The sequence below is a fragment of the Canis lupus genome, chromosome 4, assembly GCF_003254725.2.
Source record: "Canis lupus dingo isolate Sandy chromosome 4, ASM325472v2, whole genome shotgun sequence".
Classification (NCBI taxonomy): Eukaryota; Metazoa; Chordata; class Mammalia; order Carnivora; family Canidae; genus Canis; species Canis lupus.
Window position 1 is genome coordinate 75,071,040 of NC_064246.1, and position 20,069 is coordinate 75,091,108.

At 36.2% G+C, this 20,069-nt stretch overlaps 1 pseudogene; it reads left to right on the plus strand.

The window, feature by feature from the left end:
• The first annotated feature begins 11,849 nt into the window (after positions 1-11,849).
• Positions 11,850-13,090, plus strand: LOC112652730 (L-lactate dehydrogenase B chain-like; annotated as a pseudogene).
• The last annotated feature ends 6,979 nt before the right edge of the window (positions 13,091-20,069 follow it).

Here is a 20,069-nt window from a genome sequence, read left to right on the forward strand (position 1 = left end):
GGTTAGCAGTGATGACTCTTTTTTCTGGTGTTAGTAATTTAAGTCTTTCTTTTTTCGTGGCAAGTCTAGTCTAGTAATTTAAGTCTTTCTTTTTTTGTGGCAAGATTTGTCCATTTTGTTGATCTTTTCAAAGAACTAACTTTTCTTTTTATTGTTTTTTGTTGTTCTTCTATTCTGTACTTTACTTTTTAATTTTTTTAGGAATTTGCAAGGGTTTTTTTTCCCCTTTTTTCCTTCTTTTTTTAAATTTAAATTCAGTTAGCCAGCATATAGTACATCATTAGTTTCAAATGTAGTGTTCAATAATTTATCAGTTGTGTATAACACCCAATGCTTTTTCTAATCTACCTTTTTATTACCTACCTTTTTATTTGGTTTGGATTCTTTTTTTTTTTTTTTTTTAGGGAAAGAGGCTAAGTTATTTATTTGAGATCATTTGGTTTTTAATGAATACATTTATAGCTATAAATTACCTTCTGAGCACTGCTTTAGCCTCATATGTTTTGTTATATTTTATTTTCATTCATCTTAAAGTATTTTCTAATTTTCCATGTGAACTTTCTTTAACCCATTTGTTATCTAGTAATGTGTTGACTTCTACATTTGCAAGTTTCCCAAATTGTTTCCTTGTTATTGATTTCTAATTTAATTTCATATGTCCAGAGAACATATTTTATATGATTTCAATACTTTTAAATTTATTGACACTTGCTTTATGTCCTGACATATGGTTTGTTCTGGCAAATATTCCATGTACATTTGAGGAAAATCTATATTCTTCTGTAGTTGCATAGAACAATCTATAGATCCAGTTGGATTGTATTGTTGTTCAAGTCTTCTATCTTCTGATTGATCTTCTCCCTAATTATTCTACTATTGAAAGTGGAATATTAAAGTCTCCAACTTTTTTGTGGAATTATATACTTTTCCTTTGAATTCTTTTAGATTTTGCTTCCGGCATTTTGTGGCTCTATTGATAGGTATATATATTTATAATTATTATGTCTTCATGATTATTGACCTTTTTATCATTATTAAATGTCTTTCTTTGTCTCTAGTAACTATTTTGGTCATAAAGTCTATTTTGCTGATGTTAAGTTAGCTACTCCAGCTCTATTTTGGTCATGGTTTGCATGGTACATCTTTATCCATTCTTTTATTTCCCACATTTTTATGGCTTTGACTCTAACATGTGTTTCTTATAATATCTACATAGTTGGATATGTGTTTTTATTCACTCTGCCAATTTTTGCCGTTTGATTGGAATGTGTAGTCCATTTACATTTAATTTGATAACTGATCAGGTAGTTTTAAGTCTTTCATTTATTGTTTTCTGCATGTCTTATGGGGTTTTGTAGTTCTTCTTCAGTTCCTCCATTACTGCCTTCTTTCGTGTCAACTGTATATTTTCTAGTGTACCATTTTAATTCCCTTATTTTCTTTATTATATTTTTGAGTTATTAGGAGTTTCCTAGAAGATTAAAGTTAGCATTTTAATTAAAAGTAATCTATTTCAGATTAATAACAAGTTAATCTCAATGATATATAAAAATTTCGCTTTAATAGATCTCTGGCACCTCCCTTCTTCTCTGTGATATTATGATCAATCAAATTAAATTTATATTAGCTCATCAATACAGTTTTTTTTTAGGAGAGAGCAGCAGGGGAGGGACACAGGGAGAGGGGGAGAGAATCTTAAGCAGGCTCCCCACCGAGTGCAGAGCCTGACACGAGACTCAGTCCCACAAATCTGAGATCATGATCTAAGCCAAAATCGAGTCAGATGCTCAATCAACTAAGACATCCAGACACCTCCATCAATACATTTTTTAACTATTGCTTTATTCAGTTACATTTTTAAATCAGTGAAGAAAATATTATAAACAAAAGTATTTATATTGTTTTTTATATTTACCTATGTAGTTACCTTTATTTGTACTCTTTATTTTTTCATATGCATTTGACTCACTGTCTGATGCTGTTTCATTTAAGACTGAAAGACTAGTTGTCCTAATAGGACAGGTCTTCTAGTGATGAATACTATCAGCTTTTTATTATCAGCAAGTGTCTTAATTTCTTCTTCATTTTTTTGAAGGATAGTTTTGCTGGGTACAAAATTCTTTGTTGACTTTGTTGACTATCTTTTTCTTTTACCACTTTGAATGTTTTCCCACTGTCTTCTAGAATGCACTATTTCTGATTAGAAATCAGCTATTAATCTTATTAAAGACTGAACATAATGAGCTGTTTTGCTCTTGCTACTTTCAAGATATCTCTCTGTCTTTATCTTTTGATAGCTTTATTCTAAAGTATCAGGTGTGGATCTAGTTGATTTTACCCTAAAATTCATTAAGTTTCATGAATGCATTAATCAATAAGGTCTTTAAAATCATCCTGGTCACTGAGCATCTTCTAACATACAGAACTTAATATATTCAGAACCAAGAGGATCACCCTCTAGGGCCTCTCAGGTAAACTACATTCTCCCTCCCCTACAACTTTGTCACCACCGTCTCCAGGTCAGCCCCTTTTTTCTTCTCTTTTTTTCTTTTTGTTCCTATTTACTTTTGCTTTTTTCTCTTTTTTCTTTCTTCTTTCTTTTCTTCTTTGGGATTATTGGCCCTTTATTTTTTACTACTTTGTTTTAAAATTTGTTTTTCACTTTAGTGGTCCTTTTGTTTTATTTTTTTCTGATCTCTGTTTTCATTTTCTGGTCTCTGACCTCGTCAGAATCATCTAAGGTGAAATTTACTTAGGTCTCGGTTGATATTCTTGACTCAGCCCACTCATACAGCCCCTTTGCACTGAGCAAAATGACTCGAATGAATAACTCACCACAAAAGAAAGAATCAGAACAGTACCCTGTGCCACAGAGTTACAGAATATGGATTACAATTCAATGTCAGAAAGCCAATTCATAAACACAATTATAAAGCTACTGGTGGCTCTGGAAAAAAAGCATAAAGGATTCAAGAGACTTCATGACTGCAGAATTTATATCTAATCAGGCCAAAATTAAAAATCAATTAAATGAAATGCAATCCAAACTAGATGTCCTAATGATGAGGGTTAATGAGGTGGAAGAAAGAGTGAGCGACATAGAAGACAAGTTGATGGCAAGGAAGGAAGCTGAGGAAAAGAGAAAAACAATTAAAAGACAATGAGGAAAGATTAAGGGAAATAAATGATAGCCTCAGAAGGAAGAATCTATGTATAATAGGGTCAGAAAGCATATTTGAACAAATCAAAGCTGAGAACTTCCCTAATTTGGAGAGGAAAACAGGCATTCAGATCCAGGAGATAGTGAGGTCCCCTCCAAAATCAATAAAACCCGTTCAACACCTTGACATTTAATAGTGAAACTTGCAAATTCCAAAGAGGAAGAGAAAATCCTTAAAGCAGCAAGATACAAGAGATACTTATATGGAGAGAAATATTAGATTAACAGCACATGTCTCCACAGAGACCTGGCAGGCCAGAAAGGGCTGGCAGGATATATTCTGGGTTCTAAATGAAAAGAACAGGCATCCAAGAATACTTTATCCAGCAAAGCTCTCATTCAGAAGAGAAGGAGAGATAAAAAGCTTCCAAGATTGGCAGAAAATGAAAGAATATGTGACCACCAAACCAGCTCTGCAAGAAATATTTAGGGGGACTCTTAAAAAAAGAGGAAGCCCAAAGAAATAATCCACAAAAACAGGGACTGAATAGGTATTATGATGACACTAAATTCATATCTTTCAATAGTTACTCTGAATGCGAATGGGCTAAATGATCCCATCAAAAGATGCAGGGTTTTGAACTGGATAAAAAGGCAAAACCCATCTATTTGCTGTCTGCAAGAGACTCGTTTTAGACCTAAGAACAACTCCAGCCTGAAAATGAAAGGTTGGAGAACCATTTACCATTCAAATGGCCCTCAAAAGAAAGCAGGGATAGCAATCCTCATATCAGATAAATTAAAGTTTATCCCAAAGACTGTAGTAAGAGATGAAGAGGGACACTATATCATACTTAAAGGGTCTATCCAACAAGAAGACCTAACAGTCATGAATATTTATGCCCCTAATGTGGGAGCTGCCAAGTATATCAATCAATTCATAACCAAAGATATGCTTAGATAATAATACACTAATAGTAGGAGACTTCAACATGGCACTTTCTACAAATGACAGATCTTCTAAGCACAACATCACCAAAGAAACAAGGGCTTTAAATGATACACTGGACCAGATGGATTTCACAGATATTTACAGAATTTTCCATCTGAATGCAACTGAATACACATTCTTCTCAAGTGCACATGGAACTTTCTCCAGAATAGACCACATACTGGGTCACAAATCAGGTCTCAACTGATACCAAAAGATTGGAATTGTCCCCTGCATATTTTCAGACCATAATGCTTTGAAATTTGAACTCAATCACAAGAAGACATTTGGAAGAAACTCAAACACGTGGAGGTTAAAGAGCATTCTACTAATAGATGAATGGGTCAAACAGGAAATTAGAGAAGAACTAAAAAGATTCATGGAAACTAATGAAATGAAGATACAACCATTCAAAATCTTTGAGATACAACAAAAGCAGGAGGGAAATACATAATACAAGCATACCTCAAAAAATTGGAAAAAAACTCAAATACATAAGCTAACCTCACGCCTAAAGGAACTGGAGAAAGAACAGCAAATAAAACCTACACCAAAGAAGAGAGATAATAAAGATTCAAGCAGAACTCAATAAAATAGAGACCATAAGAACTGTAGAACAGATCAACAAAACCAGGAGTTGGTTCTTTGAAAGGATTAATAAGATAGATAAAACATTAGTCAACCTTATTAAAAAGAAAAAAGACTTGAATTAATAAAATCATGAATGAAAGAGTAGAGACCACAACCAATACCAAGGAAATACAAATGACTTTAAAAACGTATTATGAACAGCTATACACCAATAAATTAGGCAATCTAGAAGAAATGGATGTATTTCTGGAAAACCACAAACTACCAAAACTGGAGCAGGAAGAAATAGAAAACCTGAACAGGCCAATAACCAGGGAGGAAATTGAAGCAATCATCAAAAACCTCCCAAGACACAAAAGTCCAGGGCCAGATGGCTTTTCAGGGGAATTCTATCAAACGTTTAAAGAAGAAATAATACCTATTCTACTAAAGCTGTTACAAAGGATAGAAAGGGATGGAATACTTCCAAACTCGTTTTATGAGGCCAGCATCACCTTAAGTCCAAAACCATACAAAGACCCCACCAAAAAGGAGAATTATAGACCAATATCCCTGATGAACACAGATGCAAAAATTCTCAACAAGATACTAGCCAATAGGATCCAATAGTATGTTAAGATTATTCACCATGACCAAGTGGGATTTATCCCCAGGATGCAAGGCTGGTTCAATACTCGTAAAGCAATCAGTGTGATAGATCACATCAACGAGAAAAAACAAGAACCATATGATCCTCTCAATAGATGCAGAGAAAGCATTTGACAAAATACAGCATCCATTCCTGATCAAAACTCTTCAGAGTATAGGGATAGAGGCAACATTCCTCAGCATCTTAAAAGCCATCTACGAAAAGCCCACAGCAAATATCATTCTCAATGGGGAAACACTGGGAGCCTTTCCCCTAAGATCAAGAGCACGACTGGGATGTCCACTCTCACCACTGCTATTCAACATATTACTAGAAGTCCTAACCTCAGCAATCAGGCAACAAAAAGAAATAAAAGGCATTCAGATTGGTAAAGAAGAAGTCAAACTCTCCCTCTTTGCAGATGACATGATACTGTACATAGAAAACCTAAAAGACTCCACCCCAAGATTGCTAGAAGTCCTAAAGCAATTTGGCAGTGTGGCGGAATACAAAATCAATGCCCATAAATCAGTGGCATTTCTATACACTAACAATGAGACTGAAGAAAGAGAAATTCAATCCCATTTACAATTGCACCCAAAAGCATAAGATACCTAGGAATAAACCTAACCAAAGAGGTAAAGGATCTATTCCCTAAAAGCTACAGAATGCTTCTGAAAGAAATGGAGGAAGACACAAAGAGATGGAAAAATATTCTATGCTCATGGATTGGAAGAATTAATATTGTGAAAATGTCAATGCTACCCAGGGCAATTTACACGTTTAATGCAATCCCTATCAAAATACCATGGATTTTCTTCAAAGAGTTGGAACAAATAATCTTAAGATTTGTATGGAATCAGAAAAGACCCCGAAAAGCCAGGGGAATATTGAAAAAGAAAGCCAGAGCTGGGGGCATCACAATGCCATATTTCAAGTTGTACTGCAAAGCTGTGGTCATCAAGACAGTGTGGTCCTGGCACAAAAACAGACACATAGATCAATGGGACAGAATAGAGAACGCAGAATTGGGCCCTCAACTCTATGATTACTAATATTCGACAATGCAGGAAAGACTATCCACTGGAAAAAGGACAGTCTCTTCAATAAATGGTGCTGGGAAAATTGGACAGCCACGTGCTGTCCAATGAAACCAGACCATTCTCTTACACCATACAAAAAGATAAGCTCAAAATGGATGAAAGATCTCAATGTGAGACAAGAATCCATCAAAATCCTAGAGGAGAACACAGGCAACACCCTTTATGAACTTAGCCACAGCAACTTCTTGCAAGATACCTCTGTGAAGGCAAGGGAAACAAAAGCAAAAATGAACTATTGGGAGTTAATCAAGCTGAAAAGCTTCTTCACAGCAAAAGAAACAGTCAACAAAACTAAAAGTCAACCTACAGAATGGGAGAAGATATTTGCAAATGACATATCAGATAAAGGGCTAGTATTGAAGATCTATAAAGAACTTATTAAACTCAACAGCAATGAGACAAAAAAATCCAATCATGAAATGGGCAAAAGACATGAACAGAAATTTTACCAAAGAAGACATAGACATGGCCAACAAGCACTTGAGAAAATGTTCCGCATACTTGCCATCAGGGAAATGCAAATCAAAACCACAATGAGATCCCACCTCACACCAGTGAGAATGGTGAAAATTAACAAGACAGAAAACAACAAATGTTGGAGAGGATGTGGAGAAAAGGGGACCCTCTTGCACTGTTGGTGGGAATGTGAACTGGTACAGCCACTCTGGAAAACTGTGGAGGTTGCTCAAAGAGTTAAAAATAGAGCTACCGTACGACCCAGCAATTGCACTGCTGGGGATTTACCCCAAAGATACAGATACAGTGAAATGCCCGGACACCTGCACCCCAGTGTTTATAGCAGCAATGTCCACAATAGCCAAACTGTGGATGGAGCCTTGGTGTCCATCGAAAGATGAATGGATAAAGAACATGTGGTCTATATACACAATGGAGTATTACTCAGCCATTAGAAATGACAAATACCCACTATTTGCCTCGACGTGGATGGAACTGGAGAGTATTATGCTGAATGAAGTAAGTCAATCGGAGAAGGACAAGCATTATATGGTTTCACTCATACAGGGAATATTAAAAATAGTGAAAAGGATTATAGGGGAAAGGAGAGAAAATGAGCAGGAAAAATCAGAGAGGGTGACAAAAAATGAGATACTCCTAACTTTGGGAAAAGAAAAGAAGTAGTGTAAGGGGAGGTGGGCGGGGGTGAGGGTGACTGGGTGACAGGCACTGAGGGGGGCACTTGATGGGATGAGCACTGGGTGTTATATGTTGGCAAATTGAACTCCAATATAAAAAATATATTAAAAAAAAGAAGAAAATCATCCTGATATTAGACTTCTGGCCTCCAGAATTATGAGAAATAAAGTTCTATTGTTTAAGCCACCCAGTTTCCAGCATCTAGTTATAGCAACCTGAAATGAATTAGACTGCGGCTTCTACACTAGTAGAAGGGAGAGCTGGTATCATTAGTTAGGAATTACAATGCTTACTTTTAGTCAACCATGTGCTGATTCAGTCCATAAAACTATATATACAAAATAGAATTTTAAGGATTCCAACCCTTTGTAATGTCCACAGAGAAGTGGGGCTTATAGTGTCTTCTCTTTCCTGTTTAGTTTCCACTTCCACCATGCCCCCTACCAATGGCTGCTCAATGGTCTTGTTCCTTTAGTTTCTATTTTCAGAGCTTACCCTCTTCCATGGTTCTTGCTTATTTCCTAATCATTAGAAGATTTTTAAGAGAAATCCTTCTTTAGGCCCTCTTTACTCTTTATTACGTCTGCTACCTCCTAGCCTCTGCTATGGATTATATGTGATTTGTTAGTAAGGAAATATGGTATTGCCTTGTACCCCATTGGAAAGTGGATATATAACACTCCCCAGAAAAGGGGTGAAAAATAGTGGGATATGTATGGTAAAAGGGGTGGGGGAAGCCACTCCTGCCACACCCCTTTTACAGAGTGCCATGGAGAAGTTCTGAATATCTACAGAAAGTCCCACCCAAATCTTCAGCATAATACCAATAAGCACGTGTGTGTGTATGTTTGTGTGTGTTTATGTGTGTGAAAAATGCACAAAGTCAAGGAAAGGACTATCTGAAATGAGCAGTGAAAAAAGATCCCAAAAACTCCCAGAAATCAAGTCAAGGAAAATAAAAATATAAAGTATAATATTTGATATAATCTGTACTAAGTCTAGTTTTCTTGACTCTAGCATTCACTCTGGTTATCTTTCCTTTACCAAATGGTTTGGGAAAATTTTCTCCTAAAGAATGTAGGTTATTTTTATAAATGCCCCCACTAGAAGTGTACCCACTTCTAGTCCCTGTTGAGAAGAAAATATTCAAATGCCTAGGTTTTTGTTATTGTTGTTGTTAATCTTTAGGTCTGTATATTTAAAAACAAACATTTCAGCACTGGCATTGGTATCTGGTTGGTTGGTTGGTTGATTGGTTGGTTTTTCCTCAGAGCTATCTGTTCCTTTTATGTCCTGGGAGGCCATTGCCCAGTGGGGTTGCTTTTGAAATGATAAGACATACTTTGAACTTTCCAAGGACTCACATGTTAACATATGGAATTTTTTTTGGAGGACATCTTACCACCTCCTCTTTTCTTAGAACAAACAGTTCTAAATTATCTGTTACTCTGTAAAATCTTATGAACTTCAACAAATGCAAACATATTCAATTTATGGAAAGGCTCTATTCCAATATTTTCTTTTTGCATTTTTTCTTCACAAGGAATTTTTCCCCCTGACAGCTTCTAAGATGTGAGGCACATTTAGTTCCTTGCTCAAAAAACAAACAAAACAAAATCGTATTTTATTTTTAATCTTTAGTTCAGCAGCTGACCTCTAAGACTCTGGTTAATTTATTTTTAAAAGTGCTCTTAGAACAAATGACTATAAGCATGTGAAACTTCCTAAGCCTAACTGGAGCTTTTTTTTTTTTTTTTTTTTCAATTCTTAAAGTTAGGATATTTTAAATTACTCTTTTTCCTTAGTCTCCAGAATCCCATTCTCTCCCTTTTTCCTGAATATGGCTTTTAACTTTCTGATAGCAACAGGCCTCATAACAAGAATCTGCTTGGTCTTTCCATAAAACTTAGAGACTAGATTCAAGACCATCTGTTTAGCAAATTTATTGCAGCAGTCCAAATCTGAAGGAAATAAAAATATCAGTTACTCTACAGATTGCTCTAAGAAGTAACCAAGAAGAAAGTTTTAAAAAGCACTTATTGTATACCTGAAACTAATATTACACTGTGTATTAACTAACTGGAATTTAAATTAAAACTTTAAAAAAATAAAAAATAAGTAAAAAGCATTTTGTAAGTACTACTCCAAAGTCTAAAATATTTTTCCCTGAACTTGAAACAAATGTATATATCCCATCCCCATTCTACAGTAAGCTCTTAAAGTACTGGGATTTTTTTCCTGCTTATCTTTGTATTTCTGCAGCAGAGAGGTGTTAGGAAATATTCATTAGAGGCTTTTGTGTGGAATTAATGCAACAGAACTCATTTTATGAACCAGTGGATCTGCCTTTGCTAAAGAATAGAAATTTTGAAGAAGATTGGAAGTTTTTTTTATGTTTATCTGAGAAAAAAGAGATGTTTCTTCTACCTGCCTAACCATTCTCATATATAACAGAAATCCAATGAAGTATGATTTGAGAGTCACCCTGACCCATAAAACATCCTTCACAGATGTCTGAAAGCCTATTTAAAATTCACTTTCCTTCATTTTGAAAAAGAAGATCTGAAAAAAACCCTGCATTTATCATATTTAGTGGTAAGAAACTAGATGCTTTCCCACTAAGATCAAGCACAAGGCAAGAATGTCCACTCTTACTACTTATATTCAGAATTATACTGAAAGCACTGCCTGGTATAAGTCAGAAAGAAAATGAAAGGCATGCATATTGGGAAGAAAGAAATAAAACTGTTTTTGTTCAGAGATGACACAACTATCTATGTAGAAAATCCCCCCCCCCAAAAAAAATCCCGAATCTAATAATTATAACAAGATTACAGGATACCAGTTTAATATACAAAAGCCAATTGCCTTCTTAAATACCTGCAATGAACAATTTGGAATTTGAAATGTAAATATTATTTACATTAGCACCCCCAAAAATGAAATGCTTGGGTATAAATCTAACAAAATATGTACAAGATCTATATGAGGAAAAGCACAAAACCAATAAAAGATATCAAAGATCTAAATAAATAGATATTCCATATTCATAGATAGAAAAACTCAGTATTATTAAAATACCAGTTCTTCCTAACTTGATATGTAGATTAAATGCCATTCCAGTCAGAATCCCAGCAGGTTATTTTGTGGATATGGACTGATTCAGAAGTTAAATGGAAAGGTGAAAGATCCAGAATAGTCAACACAGTATTGAAGAGCAAAGTCAGGGGACTGATACTACCCAATTTAAAGAGTTACTGTAAAGCTATGATAATTAAGATATTGTGGTATTATCAAAAGAATAGACACAGGGAACAATGCAACAGAATAGAGACCCCAGGGGGGTACCTAGAGTCAGTTGAGCATCCAACTCTGGGTTTTGGCTCAGGTCCAGGTAGTTAGTGATTTCATGGGTTGTGGGAGGGGCCCTGGGTTGGACTCCGTGTTCAGCAGGGAGCCGGCTTGAGGATTTGCTCCCTCTGCCCTTCCCCCCACTTGCACACATGCTCTCTCTCTCTCAAATAAATAAATCTTTAAAAAAAGAGAGAGCCCAGAAATAGACCTACACAGTTAGAGCGAACTGATCTTTGACAAAAGAGCAAAGGCAATTCAGTAGTGAAAAGATAGTTGTTTCAACAATGATGTGAGAATGACTAAACATCCACATTCAAGAACAGGAATCTAGATACAGACCTTACACCCTTCTCAAAAATTAACTCAAAATGGATCATAGCCCTAAATGCAATGCAAAAAAACTACAAAACAACTAGAAGATAACACGAGAGAAAAATCTAAGTAACTTTAGATTTATCAATGACTTCATATATATATATATATATATATATATATATATATATATATACAGCACCAAAGCACCATCCATGAAAGAGAAAATTGATAAGTACAAGTTCATTAAAATTAGGTTTCTGCTCTGCAAAGACTGTGAAGAGAATGAGAAGACGAGCTATAGACTAGGAGAAAATATTTGCAAAACACATACCTGTTAAAAAAAAAAGCTAGTATCCAAAATATACAAAGAACTCTTAAAACTCAACAATAAGAAAAGAGCAAACTAATTTAGAAAAATGAGCAGAATATCTGAACATAAATTTACCAGAGAAAATATACAGATGACAACTAAGCATATAGAAAGATGCTCAGCATCATATATCATTAGGGAATTGCATATTAAAACAGTGAGATACCACTACATACCAATTAGACTAACTAAAAAGCAAAATGCTGATGATACCAAGTGCTGATAAGGATATGGAGCAACAGGAACTCTCATTTGTAACAGGAATACAAAATGCTACAGCCACTTTGGAAGACAGCTTGCAGTTTTATATAAAATGAGACACAGTAGTGCTGGAGGAGATGCACGCAGCTAACATCGTCTTCTTCCTGCGACTCTTACAGCCAGTTGTCTTGGGTACAATGGCAACTCTTAAGGAAATACTGATTGCACCAATTGCAGAAGAAGAGGCAGCGATCCCAAACAATAAGATCACTGTAGTAGGTGTTGGACAAGTTGGTATGGCATGTGCCACCAGCATTCTGGGAAAGTCTCTGGCTGATGAACTTGCCCTTGTGGATGTTTTAGAAGATAAACTCAAAGGAGAAATGATGGATCTAAAGCATAGGAGCTTATTTCTTCAGACACCTAAAATTGTGGCAGATAAAGATTACTCTGTGACTGCCAATTCTATGATTGTGGTGGTGACTGCAGGAGTCCGACAGCAGGAGGGAGAGAGCTGCCTCAATCTAGTGCAAAGGAATGTTAATGTCTTCAAATTCATTATTCCTCAGATAGTCAAGTACAGTCCTAATTGTATCATAATTGTGGTTTCCAACCCAGTGGATATTCTTACATATGTTACCTGGAAACTAAGTGGACTACCCAAGCAATGTGCGATTGGAAGTGGGTGTAATCTGGATTCTGCTAGATTTCACTATTTTATGGCTGAAAAACTTGGCATTCATCCCAGCAGCTACCATGGATGAATTTGGGGAGAACATGGCGATGCAAGTGTGGCTGTGTGGAGTGGAATGAATGTGGCACGTGTTTCTCTTCAAGAACTGAATCCAGAAATAGGAACAGACAACGAGAGTGAAAATTGGAAGGAAGTGTATAAGATGGTGGTTGAAAGTGCCTATGAAGTCATCAAGTTAAAACGATATACCAACTGAGCTATTGGAGTAAGTGTGGCTGATCTCATTGAATCCATGTTGAAAAATCTCTCCAGGATTCATTCAGTGTCAACAATGGTGAAGGGCATGTATGGTATTAAGAAGAGTCTTCCTGTGTCTTCCGTGTATCCTGAAGCTCGGGGCGTTCCAGTGTGATCAACCGGAAGCTAAAGGATGATGAGGTTGCCCAGCTCAAGAAAAGTGCAGATACCTTGTGGGATATCCAGAAGGACCTAAAAGATCTGTGACATCTGGCTTCTAGGCTGTAGAAATTTAAATTCTTTTTTTTTTTAATTTTTACTTATTTATGATAGTCACACACAGAGAGAGAGAGAGAGAGGCAGAGACACAGGCAGAGGGAGAAGCAGGCTCCATGCACCGGGAGCCCGACGTGGGATTCGATCGTGGGATTCCAGGATCGCGCCCTGGGCCAAAGGCAGGAGCCAAACCGCTGCGCCACCCAGGGATCCCTAGGCTGTAGAAATTTAAAACCATGATGTGATTAACTGTGAGAGTCTTTAGTTTTTCATCCATATACATGGATCACAGTTTGCTTTTATCTTCCTAAATATGTGAATCTGGGCTTACAGAATCAAAGCCCATGTTTGGTTTAATGCTTGCAATATGAGTCTTGAGCAAATAAAATTAACTATTGTAGTGTGAAATAAAATAAAATGAGACACAGTCTTACCATATAACCCAGCAATCTCACTTCTTGACATTTACCCAAAGGAGTTGAAAAGTCATGTCCATGCAAAAACTTGATGTAAAAAAAATGTTTATAGCAGATTTATTCATAGTTCCAAACATTTTGAGGTAACCAAGGCTAATGGTGAATGGATAAACAAACTGTAGTATACTTTACAATGGAATATTATTCAGTAATAAAATGAAACCACAAAAATACATGAAGGTGTTGTATATATATTGCTAAATAAAAAAATCTGAAAAGGCTACATACCGTTTGACTCCAACTATAAGATAACCAAAAAAGGCAAAAATATGGATACAGTAAAAGAATCAGGTTGCCAGGGAAGAGAGGGATGAATAGGTGGAGTTCAGGAGAATTTTAGAATGGTAAAACTATTCTGTGTGATGCTGTAATATTGGATATACAACATTATGCATTTGTCAAAATCCATAGAACTCTACAACTCAAAGAGTGAACCCTAAGGTAAACTATGAATTTTATTTAATAATATATCAATATTTATTCATCAGTTGTAATAAATGTACCCCTCTAATGCTAGATGTTAATACTAGGGGAAACTGGGGTGGGAGTAAGGAGAAGAGAGATATGGAACCTGCAATTTTTCTGTAAATTTAAAACAACTCTGAAAAATAAAGTCTATTACTTAAATTTTTAAAAAATTCATTTTCCTCGATAATTCAGAGGCATTTTTAAATAATCTTCACCTATAGTGTGAAATTCCTTTGGAATTGACTAATATTTGTATATGAATGGGTGGGTCACATTAATATTCTACTCAGAAGTTTCTCTCAGGGTAGAATGAAAGTTCCAGGCTCTCTGAGACTGGGGGTTTCTGAAAGGGAAAGTAGAATTCAGAAAAAAATGCTTAAGACAACTGTCACTTTCACATTCTGGTTATCACAATACCCATGTCACAATACCCTGTCTACATGGTAGAAACATTTTCTCATTCTTCTATTTGTGACTATGTCAGTGTTTGTGAGTAGGGGAATAGATAGAGAACACAGAGATTTTCATTTGGGCAAATTACTTTAACCTCTTCCTAAAATAAAGATATTAACTGTCACTTCAGATCAAAGGGTTATTATGACAATTAAATGAGGTAATGCGTTACTGAGGTCTCAATAAAATATTAGCAATTGTTATTACTGATGCTATTTCTTGCCATTGAAATACTTTCTGATGAAATGCAGATTTTAGTATGTCTAGTCTGAGAAAGCTAAATGTAGGTTGTAGGAGGTGAAGGGATAGAGATGGGAAGGATATCTGGATGAAGTAAAGAAGGAACTAACATTTTTGATGGCAGCTATAAAATCAAGCATCATACACTTTGTTATATCAAGAATCATGGCAGCCTCAGGAATTATCCCTTTTTGTAGATGGAGAAATTAGACTCAGTAGGTAATTTCTCCATGGTACCACAACTAGTTATTGTAACTGGTAATGCTGGGGTCCAACTCAGAAATTTTTTACTTATCGTGTGTGCTTCCCTGTATGGCATATGATGCCATGTGGACTGAGAGATTAGCCTCATTAGTTATTTGGGCTACTTGAGACTGCTCCAACCATGCAGTCATACTGGTTCTTCCCATGATGGGTGCTTGATAAATATCAAATTTGTTTAACATATTTTAAAACAAATGGGAAAGTGAATGAATGGATGAATTAGGAGAACTATACCAAATTGCAGAGTATTGAACATAAATCAAAAGTGATTCTATTTTATACCATGGGTGTGTTGCTCAAAAGTTCCAGAGCTTCTAGAAATATAATCATATTTTAAACAATGTAAGGAACCTCCCCAAATGAACCTGATAGTTTTGTAAAGAGAAAATTCCTTTTGAAATAGGAATGATTACCTCATTTATCAATCACTTTTGATTTCACTGGGTTGAGCTTTTTCTCAAATAGGTTTGAGTAGAAGATTGAGTAAATAGTCTAAAAGCTTCCCTTGGAGGTCACTTCATGAAATAAGCATAAGTCAGAGCTGGGTCACCAAAATCACTTGGTGTTTCTAAAGTACTTTGTTCCCACCTTACATAGGTCTACACATTGGCTCAACTAACTAGTTCTATTTTTTTTTCTGATTAAGTCTGTTCTAGGCTACTGTTCACATCTTTCTCTTCAGTTCTCATAGAAAGATGAACATGTTACCTTGTATCTGAATCTAATTTTAACTTGTATTTTTGATTAGAGCTATTAATGAAAAGTAATCCTGCTGCTGAAAGTGTTTTAATTAAATTAGTCAGCAGGCACTTTTGAAGCCTATTATGTGCTAGATAATATATAGAGATGAAAAAAATACCTGTCCTTAATAAACTCATAGTATAATAAATAGGATTGTTAATTACCATTTAAAGATTATTTCTATCTTTAATGTTAATAATAACATCCACATTGTTCTGCAATAATATGGTAAAGCCTTTACATGTAAAATGCCATAGAGAAGTAAGGGAATATTCAATATGTGAAGGGGTTGCTGAGTGGAAATTTATATTTATTGAATATCAACTATGTACCAGGCCCTATGCCCACTAAATTCTTAAAACTGTTCAATGAAACGAGTAATTTTACCCCCATTCAACAGATGGGGAAAAATACCAGTGCCGGTAAAAGGCAAAACTGGGCATTCAAAACCTAGTCCTACTGACTCTTAGAGTTTTCCTCCCACCGATGCCACCATTTTCTGAAGACCTACCATGCCCCAAGCTCTGGAATAAGAAGTTTTATATGCCTAGATGGTTCATGTGATATGCCTGGATCTGACCAAACTTTAATGGTTCTTGGGGAAGTGACAGATGATAGCCTTACCTCAAGCACCAGTTGATATTAATGGGATGTACTTCTGGAGTTATATAGAGTTGTGTCTTGTTTTGTGTTTTACTGGAAGATAAAGTACAACTGGGGGCAGGTGCCTGAGAGAACAGAGCAAACTAGGACAATAGAGACAAAGAAGTAGCCTCCTTTCATCTGTTCATCTCTCCTCACTTCCACCTTGAGCCTGACTGGTTGGTCTTCAGCCAGAATTAAGATAGAAATGAAAGTCCATCTAAGAGTCAGGGCATAAACAGTGCTGATTTGGGGCTCAGATAACTAAATTGAATCCAGAATGGAGCATGCCCCATACTGTCTACCTGTAACCTGCAGAGAAGGAGGAAGCAATGCTCTTCCAGTGGATTGGCTTTCTAAAGCTACTGTAACAAATTACCACAAATTCAGTAGCTTAGAACAACAGAAATATATTCTCTAATTGTTCTGGAAACCTGAAGTTTGAGATTAGTATCACTGAGATGTTGGCAGAATAGCTTTTCCTCTGGAGGCTCTTAGGTAGGATGTGTTCCTTGCCTCTTCCAACTGCTGGTGGCTACTAGCATTCATTGGCTTATGTCTGCATCACTCCAGTCTTTAAGGCCAACATCTTCAAATCCCTCTCTGCCTCCATCTTCACATCACCTTCTCTTCTGTGTCAAATCTGCCTCTCTCTCCCTCTCATAAAAATGAATGTGATTGTGTTTAAGTCCCACCCTAATAATCTAAAATAATTTCCCCTCTCAATCACCTGATCATACTAATCAGGTCTGCAAAGACTGTTTTCAGATAAAGTAATGGTTGCAGGTTCCAGGATTTAGGATGTGGATATCTTTGGGGGGCCACTTTTCAGTTTACTACACTCAGGATCCCTGTCTTCCAAGGCAGTGGGTAAGAGCCTCATTCAGGGCCTACAGGGCATGGACTGTGCAGAGGATACTCAAACAATAGAAAAGGAGCAACCTGTACTGAGACCCTGGAAAACTGAATGTGACCCAAGGACACCTTGGTTGAGTAGATGGGTGATGAGTGATAACCTGAAGGAGCAGGTGTGAACTAAGAACCATGGCAATTTGGAAATTGTTCTTCATGTGGTTACATAGACTCTCACACCGTGGTAGAGGCTGAGACATTTGGATGAGCTGTAACCAGTATTTGATAGAGCAAAATACAAAAAGATGTGATCATAAAGCAGCTATATTTTCGTCAGTGCTTCCTTTCTCAGTAGCTAGATGGGCTAATAGCTAGTTGTTCTTTTGCAACATGAGAGAGCACTCAGGCATGGCCTGTAATTTTCTGATACCTTTTAAATATAAAAAATCCTCTGGTCAGTCTTAATGCAGTAATTAAATGCCCAGTCCAATTTTATACTTTACTTAAAGCTAAAGCTTCTCCCTTCCTCTGGTTTAGTGCTACTTCTAGCCAAGACACCTACAGGATGACAGGAGACATAACCTACCTCTATTTCCCAGCTTTACACTTTCCTTCTCCCCCACCCAGCCTTACCCCTTCATAGTAGTCAATTGTAGAGGTAGAGATAGCTAAAAGAAAGTTTTTACTGACTAGAAGAGATGTAATCTGACATTACTGCCCTCTGTCAAATTCCCAATACTGATTCTTTTTCTCATGGGCAGTTTTCTTCTGAGTTTCTCCAAGATTCTCCCACTAGGAACATCAAATGGCAATTCATAAAACACTGACAATCCGACTGACTGCTGGGGAGCGAACCCTTAGGCCCTAGGAACCCAGCAGTCACCACACACGGGGTCCATTGCCTCATCACTGGCTCTATTGGATAAGATCAAGTTAAGATGGCTCTAGGCCAACTCTCTCCCAAAGGATTGCAATTAGGTCCAAGGTGAGCTCCCATGTGATCTGCCTATGCAGCCCCCAAAAAGGCAGTTTACCCTGATGCATTTCCTCTTCTCTGCCACTTCAAGCTTCTAGAAGCCAAGAAATTTACAGCTTTGAGACAAAAAACTCCATTGAAAAGGACTATCTTTGCAGTTACTGAGATACTTTCCCATAAAATCCTTTGTCCTCTTTTTCCTCTTCCTGTTCACTTGGTATTTGAAACCAGAAAGAATATAGCATGTAATTTTGACTTTCCAGGACTTGTACAAACTTATAGCCTTCACACAGATGATCCAGAGCATGTTAGACTGACTTCAGTGAACCCCCGAACCCCTCCATCCTCTTCCTTGATGTGAAGATTTTCCCACTGCCTCAGAGGCCATATCTTTCCAACAACCAAGCTCTTCTAATAGATGTAACAGAGGTGTAGCAAAAGGCCATCTGGGACTTTGCTCCAAATCCTCTGTCTCTGTACCCTGGTAAGATTAAACTGTCCAACCTAGAAATTCTAAATCAGATCCTACAGCTTTTACCAGTTGGCCTAAAAGGCCTCCCCCTTTCTTATTTCCTTTTCTCCTGGGTAGCACCAACACATGAGAAAAACAAATCAAGTCTATTTAGAGGCCGCATGCTTTTTAGGGCACTCTTTTTTTGTTTTGTTTTTTAATATTTTATTTATTTATTCATGAGAGACACACAGAGGGAGGCAGAGACATAGGCAGGTTCCATGCAGGGAGCCCGATGTGGGACTTGATCCCAGGACTCCGGGATCATGCCATGAGCTGAAGGCAGATGCTCAACCGCTAAGCCACCCAGGCATCCTTATAGGACACACTTGATGCAAAAACTGTTCAATAACTTCAGAAACTCTGGTTCTTGGGCCATAAGTCTACTTTGTTGAAGAAATATGTTCTCTTTAGCCTTTGCTATTTTGCCTTTCCTAAAATACTGATTTCAACTTTAATTTAGCCTCATCACTGCAGAGGCAGATGGAAATATTCTGGCTTCTCTGCTAGAGAAAGTATTCAGGTTTCTTAGCAAAAATTAGCAGAGAAGTTATTTTTTCAAATACATATATATCTTATAAGGAAAGAAGAACTTCACTATTAAATAATATGTTAAAGCTTAATCATCTGGATAACAATATATGTCATATAATACATATTTGTTGACTATTTAGGGATCTATACAAATTTCCAAAATATGTCATTTCCCTGAAAGACAAGCAACATATGGTGGAATTTAATAGTTATATGGCTTTTATGAAAAGTAATTCATTGTTTTACAGAGGTATTTTAATGGATGATAAATGATATTTGAAGTAAAACTGAATTTCTTTAAAATGAATCCTAGATAAGGAATGAAGAAACAGCAGTTAAGAAATTCAAAAATTGAGATTCAATTTTTACTTACACTTTTAAATAACTATTTATTGAGTCATACTACACTTTTATGACAAAGTACCATTTTATAAACTCTTGATTTCTAGTCAGTACTGGTAAGGAATTATAAAACTATAAATCAAAATACTTCAAAAAGTCAAATTATATTTTAGTAAAATTAATTAAAGACTGCTATAAAATAGACTTCCGATTTTGAAAACATCCATTTATAACTGATGAGAAATATGATTGTCAGTATTAAATCTTCTTATATGTGTTCTACTTGGAGGATAATAGCCAAAATGGCTTTAAGCTAATATAAATTATAGCATGAGTTTTATTTTTAGTGACAGAAAGATACAGGTTCAAATTCTAAGCTTGCCACTTTCTAAATATAACCTTGAGCAATTAACTTGGCTTGTCTGAAGACAGCTTCCTCACCATTAAAAGGGAATAATAATAATACTCCACTAAGCATTAAATGACTTACTTCCA